Source organism: Scylla paramamosain, chromosome 10 (assembly GCF_035594125.1).
Source record: "Scylla paramamosain isolate STU-SP2022 chromosome 10, ASM3559412v1, whole genome shotgun sequence".
Taxonomy (NCBI): domain Eukaryota; kingdom Metazoa; phylum Arthropoda; class Malacostraca; order Decapoda; family Portunidae; genus Scylla; species Scylla paramamosain.
In genome coordinates this window covers 20951932-20958253 of record NC_087160.1, presented here as the reverse complement: position 1 = coordinate 20958253, position 6322 = coordinate 20951932, and the positions used below count along the sequence as shown (strand labels likewise).

General features: G+C 45.7%; 1 long non-coding RNA gene and 1 pseudogene across 9 annotated transcripts in view; one reads left to right on the top strand and one right to left on the bottom strand.

Annotated features, from left to right (window-relative positions):
* Positions 1 to 453: 453 nt before the first annotated feature.
* The window catches only part of LOC135104326 (potassium voltage-gated channel protein Shaw-like), an 84054-nt pseudogene continuing 78185 nt past the window's right edge, over positions 454 to 6322 (bottom strand).
* The window catches only part of LOC135104328 (uncharacterized), a 237173-nt gene continuing 231340 nt past the window's right edge, over positions 490 to 6322 (top strand). For all 9 annotated transcript variants that reach the window (XR_010270400.1, XR_010270395.1, XR_010270401.1 and 6 more), the window contains exons 1-2: positions 490 to 632; positions 1344 to 1446. This is a non-coding gene — a long non-coding RNA (uncharacterized LOC135104328). The remainder of the gene's footprint in view (positions 633 to 1343; positions 1447 to 6322) is intronic.

Below are 6322 nucleotides of genomic sequence, written 5' to 3'. Positions count from 1 at the left end.
GGCGCTTAAAGTTATATAAATGTTATAAGGCTTTCCTTTTTTCACGTATTATTTATTTACTTATTTATTTTTACACGGGGTTTCGTAAGTTTGAGGTCGTGAGGTCAATAGTTTTATTTTGAGGCCGGAATGTCGGAGCTACTTCGTGTTGACCCGTTTTCTCTCCTCACCCAGCCGTCCCCTGGCACTTATAAGGAGGCTGGCTGGCTGGGAGGCTGAAGAAAGGGCCTTAACCACTACTACTTTCGACCAGGACGATTGAGCGTGTACAGGCGCGTCGTGGGGCGAGGACGACTCTCTCCCCACCAAGTTGACGTGAGGTATGAAGCAGTACAGTAGTCGTGGCGATGGTAATGGTGGTGTCGTCGTCTCGTCATTCTCAACACTACACTAAGCGAGACGACCACACAGACGCTTATGGACGCACGACCTCCTAATGGACAGCTTTGGAGGCCACGGGTCGTTGTTGGTGGAGACTCAGAGAATGTCCGCCTCCGGTATTGCTGGCCCCGACGACCTGCGCGGGACGACGAGGCTGAACTGGGACTGAGGGGCGGCCTGCAGATGGTGCGGCGGAGAGTCTGCGAGCTCGACTGTGAGGGAGAGAGAGAGAGGGGAAAGGAAGATTGCTGGTTAGTGGAATGTTGTTAGAGCGATTGATTCAGTTGTATTGATCTTGTTGACTGATTATGAGTGTGTTTGTTTTGTGAGTGTGTGTGTAATGTGGTTATCTATCTATCTATCTATCTATCTGTCTATCTATCTGTATCTATCTATCTATCTGTGTGTGTGTGTGTGTGTTGGAAAGACTATATATAACGCTTGACACTTCACAGGGAACATACAATTAAAAACAATAATAACCACCACTGTAATTAACGCAGCTTAACACGAGTATTTGCCAAGATTAATCAGCTAGTAAGTGATGGTCAGCGGCGGGCGACACGTGTAGTACTGTGCCATTAGTACAGCACCGAGGACCGCCACGTGTGCTTCGTTTCGTCACCTCATTGATTTGTCGTGTCGTTTGAACTCTCGTTACTTCCTCCTTTATCTCCTCTACTCTCCGTTTTCTATAAATTTTATTGCTACTTGTATTATACATGGATTATACGTGGATTATACATACATGCAGGACTGCTGTTTTCTGTGTATGTAAACTGGACTCTGCTGCTTTAACTATAATGAACCAGTAAACAATGACACGGATAAATGTTATTAATTTCTTTCTCACGAAGGTAAAGGCAAGGGAAGAATTTTATATAGGGAAAATAGAATTAACAAAATTGAAAAGGTGAATTTGGCTTGTGTATAAAGGCTGACCAACTTTTTTTTTTTTCCAGAGTTCCCGGACAACTTGACGCAATAGATTTGCCTTGAATGAGAAAACTTCCCAGTCCTCGCCGGCTGCTGCTCCCTCGAGGCCCCAGGAGTCTTGATCCATAAGTAGGTAACGTACGGTTGTTTGTTTGCCTTTAAAATGACACACGTTTGACTTCCAATACTCCACCAATAACTTTCCGAGGTCACAGACTGGTCAGAATACGAAGTTGGATTTGCTGGAGGTGGTGGTGATAGTGGTGGAAGTGGTGGTGGTGGTGGTGGTGGTGGTGGTAATGGTGGTGGTGGAGGTGGTGGTGGTGGTGGTGGTGAGAGTGGGTGGTCATAGTGAGGCTGGTGGCGGGACGAGGGTGAGGGCTTGTTTACTTACTATGAATAGGTGGAGGCTTGGGTTCCCCTTCTGATCTCCTGCCGCCTTCCCCCTCCCCCTCTGCAAGGCTTCTCCTGTTGTTATTGTTATTGTTGTTGTTTTGGGTGGTCACGACGAGGCTAGGACTTCGTGGGCGTTCTGCCGCGATCCCACCCACCTCAGGAGAGCTTCCCCGTGGCAGCACCAGGCCCATCAACCCCAGGGTGGCGTGGGCGTCCATGAGGAGGCTGGTTGGTGAGGGGGCGGGGGGCGCCGGTCGTTCCTGCTGGCTAGTGAAGGCTTTGCTGGCGTCTGCTGACTGACTGGTGTTGGCGACGGACGGATCAGAGCAAGAGGAAGCCATAAGGCCCAGCGTGGAGGCCAAATAGGCCCCTGGGGAGGCCAGCGTCTCAGTTAGGGAGGCTATGCCGCGCAGCGCCAGCACGGAGCCCGAGGAGGTACGGCGTGGAGGCCCAGAGCCAAGGCTGAATGTGGCAGAGCGGGGCTGCGGGAGGGAGGGGCGGATGGGGGGCACGTGTTAGTATTGGGAGGGGGAAGACACACACACACACACACACACACACACACACACACACACACACACACATTGTGGTTTTCAATACAAGATGTAATAATGAACTTCAAATTCATATGGTTAAATTGTTAAAATAAAGCCAGTATAAGAAAATGAAGTTCAGTGGTAAAGACGGTCATGTTTTAGAAAAGGCAGCAGGTGAAGAGAAGCAACTATGATATAGTGGAAGGAGATTTGTCACCAGAAATCCCATTAATGAAGTCAGATGAGGAAGAAATCGACACGATAGACATGAAATTGACTGTTAATTACTCTGATGAAAGAAGAAAAAAAAACTGGTGTGTATGATAATACGACGAGATGGCGTGATCGCTGTGTTTGAGAGAAAAATGGCACAGAATGGCGAAGGAAATGTTATCAAGTATAAAAAGCCACTCAGGAGGAAACTGCTGTGGAGGCGAAAGTTATCTGCTTTGAGGGAAAGATGAAAGTTTAAAGTAATAAGCGAATTCAGACGCGGTGCCGAAAAGACCTTGAGGATTATGGACAAAAAAAAAAAAAAAAAAACGAAAAGCAAATGAATAAAAAAGAAGAAAGAAATATATCGGTGTTTTTAAAAAGCACTACCTATATTTGAAATGGATAGCAGGCAGGGTATAACCTCTAAAGATATATGAATTTAAAACCAAAATGGATATAAACATGTAAATAGGATAACTGGCATGAATCATATTAATCCTCTTTTTTTTTCTTATGTAGGAGGGACACTGGCCAAGGACAACAGAAATCCAATAAAAAAAAATGCCCACTGAAATGCCAGTCCCATAAAATGGTCAAAGCAGTAGTCAAAAATTGATGGATAAGTGTCTTGAAACCTCCCTCTTGAAGGAATTCAAGTCATGGGAAGGTGGAAATATAGAAGCAGGCAGGGAGTTCCAGAGTTTACCAGAGAAAGGGATGAATGATTGAGAATACTGGTTAACTCTTGCATTAGAGAGGTGGACAGAATAGGGTGAGAGAAAGAAGAAAGTCTTGTGCAGCGAGGCCGCGGCAGGAGGGGAGGCATGCAGTTAGCAAGATCTGAAGAGCAGTTAGCATGAAAATAGCGGTAGAAGATAGCCAGAGAAGCAACATTACGGCGGTGAGAGAGAGGCTGAAGACAGTCAGTTAGAGGAAAGGAGCTGATGAGACGAAAAATTGTTGATTCCACCCTGTCTAGAAGAGCAGAATGAATGGAACTCCTCCCAGACATGTGAAGCATACTCCATACATGGACGGATAAGGCCCTTGTACAGAGTTAGCAGCTGGAGGGGTGAGAAAAACTGGCGGAGACGTCTCTGAACGCTTAACTTCATAGAAGCTGTTTCAGCTAGAGATGAGATGTGAAGTTTCCAGTTCAGATTATAAGTAAAGGACAGACCGAGGATGTTCAGTGTAGAAGAGGGGGACAGTTGAGTGTCATTGAAGAAGAGGGGATAGTTGTCTGGAAGGTTGTGTCGAGTTGATAGATGGAGGAATTGAATTTTTGAGGCATTGAACAATACCAAGTTTGCTCTGCCCCAATCAGAAATTTTAGAAAGATCAGAAGTCAAGCGTTCTGTGGCTTCCCTGCGTGAAATGTTTACCTCCTGAAGGGTTGGACGTCTATGAAAAAGACGTGGAAAAGTGCAGGGTGGTATCATCAGCGTAGGAGTGGACAGGACAAGAAGTTAAGATTAGAAGATCATTAATGAATAATAAGAAGAGAGTGGGTGACAGGACAGAACCCTGAGGAACACCACTGTTAATAGATTTAGGAGAAGAACAGTGACCGTCTACCACAGCAGCAATTGAACGGTCAGAAAGGAAACTTGAGATGAAGTTACAGAGAGAAGGATAGAAGCCGTAGGAGGGTAGTTTGGAAATCAAAGCTTTGTGCCAGACTCTATCGAAAGCTTTTGATATGTCCAAGGCAACAGCAAAAGTTTCGCCAAAATCTCTAAAAGAGGATGACCAAGACTCACTAAGGAAAGCCAGAAGATCACCAGTAGAGCGGCCTTGACGGAACCCATACTGGCGGTCAGATAGAAGGTTGTGAAGTGATAGATGTTTAAGAATCTTCCTGTTGAGGATAGATTAAAAAACTTTAGATAGGCAGGAAATTAAAGCAATAGGACGGTAGTTTGAGGGATTAGAAGGGTCACCCTTTTTAGGAACAGGCTGAATGTAGGCAAACTTCCAGCAAAAAGGAAAGGTAGATGCTGACAGACAGAGTTGAAAGAGTTTGACTAGGCAAGGTGCAAGCACGGAGGCACAGTTTTGGAGAACAATAGGAGGGACTCCATCAGGTCCATAAGCCTTCCGAGGGTTTAGGCCAGCAAGGGCATGGAAAACATCATTGCGAAGAATTTTAATAGGTAGCAATGAAGTAGTCAGAAGGTGGAGGAGAGGGAGGAACAAGCCCAGAATCGTCCAAGATAGAGTTTTTAGCATAGGTTTGAGCGAAGAGTTCAGCTTTAGAAATAGATGTGATAGCAGTGGTGCCATCTGGTTGAAATAAAGGAGGGAAAGAAGAAGAAGCAGAGTTATTGGAGATATTTTTGGCTAGATGCCAGAAGTCACGAGGGGAGTTAGATCTTGAAAGGTTTTAACACTTTCTGTTAATGAAGGAGTTTTTTGGCTAGTTGGAGAACAGACTTGGCATGGTTCCGGGCAGAAATATAAAGTGCATGAGATTCTGGTGATGGAAGGCTTAAGTACCGTTTGTGGGCCACCTCTCTATCATGTATAGCACGAGAACAATCTGTGTTAAAACCAAGGTTTGGAAGGTTTAGGTCGAGAAAAAGAGTGAGGAATGTACGCCTCCATGCCAGACACTATCACCTTTGTTATGCGCTCAGCACACAAAGAGCTCAGTACACAAAGACGGTTCTCTGACACGGAAGCAGTAGTCATTCCAAGGAAGAATCAGCAAAATACCCTCCTCAGGTCCCCCCAACTAGCAGAGGCAAAACGCCAGAGGCACCTTCGCTTAGGGGGATCCTGAGGAGGGATTGGAGCGATAGGACAAGATACAAATATGAGATTGTGATCGGAGGAGCCCAACGGAGAAGAAAGGGTGACAGCATAAGCAGAAGGATTAGAGGTCAGGAAAAGGTCAAGAATGTTGGGCGTATCTCCAAGACGGTCAGGAATACGAGTAGGGTGTTGCACCAATTGCTCTAGATCATGGAGGATAGCAAAGTTGAAGGCTAGTTCACCAGGATGGTCAGTGAAGGGAGAGGAAAGCCAAAGCTGGTGGTGAACATTGAAGTCTTCAAGAATGGAGATCTCTGCAAAATGGAAGAGGGTCAGAATGTGCTCCACTTTGGAAGTTAAGTAGTCAAATAATTTCTTATAGTCAGATGAGTTAGGTGAGAGGTATACAGCACAGATAAATTTAGTTTGAGAGTGATTCTGTAGTCGCAGCCAGATGGTGGAAAACTCGGGAGATTCAAGAGCGTCGGCACGATAGCAGGTTAAGTCTTTGCGCACATGAACGCAACATTCAGCTTTGGATCGAAAATGAGGATAGAGAAAGTAGGAGGGAACAGAAAAGGGTGCTACTGTCAGTTGCCTCAGACACCTGAGTTTCAGTGAGGAAAAGAAGATGAGGTTTAGAAGAGGAGAGGTGGTGTTCTACAGACTGAAAATTAGATCTTAGACCGCCAATGTTGCAGAAGTTAATGAAGAAAAAGCTGAGGGGAGGTGTCAAGACACTTAGGGTTGTCGACAGAAAGGCAGTCCGACCTGGGGACATTTATGGTCCCCCTCCCCAGATGGGGACTTCGAGGCTGGTGTAGGAGTCGCCATGATGATTTTGAAATTTTTGAGTGAAGGGTGTGTGTGTTATTAGGTGCTTGTAGTTTTGTGTGGAGGAAGAATGTTGTCTTTAGAGGGCAGGCTGTGACTGCCCCCTTGTGTTGTGAAACCACAAAGGGAAACGTTCAGTGAGGTCACAGCTGGGTTTAATGATAAGTTCACAGCACCCTGAACAGTGCTTTAGACCTCACTGGGAGTAATTATCGTTTCGGCAGGTGTCTACTGCCTCCTCCTGTTACAGTACAAATAGATCAACA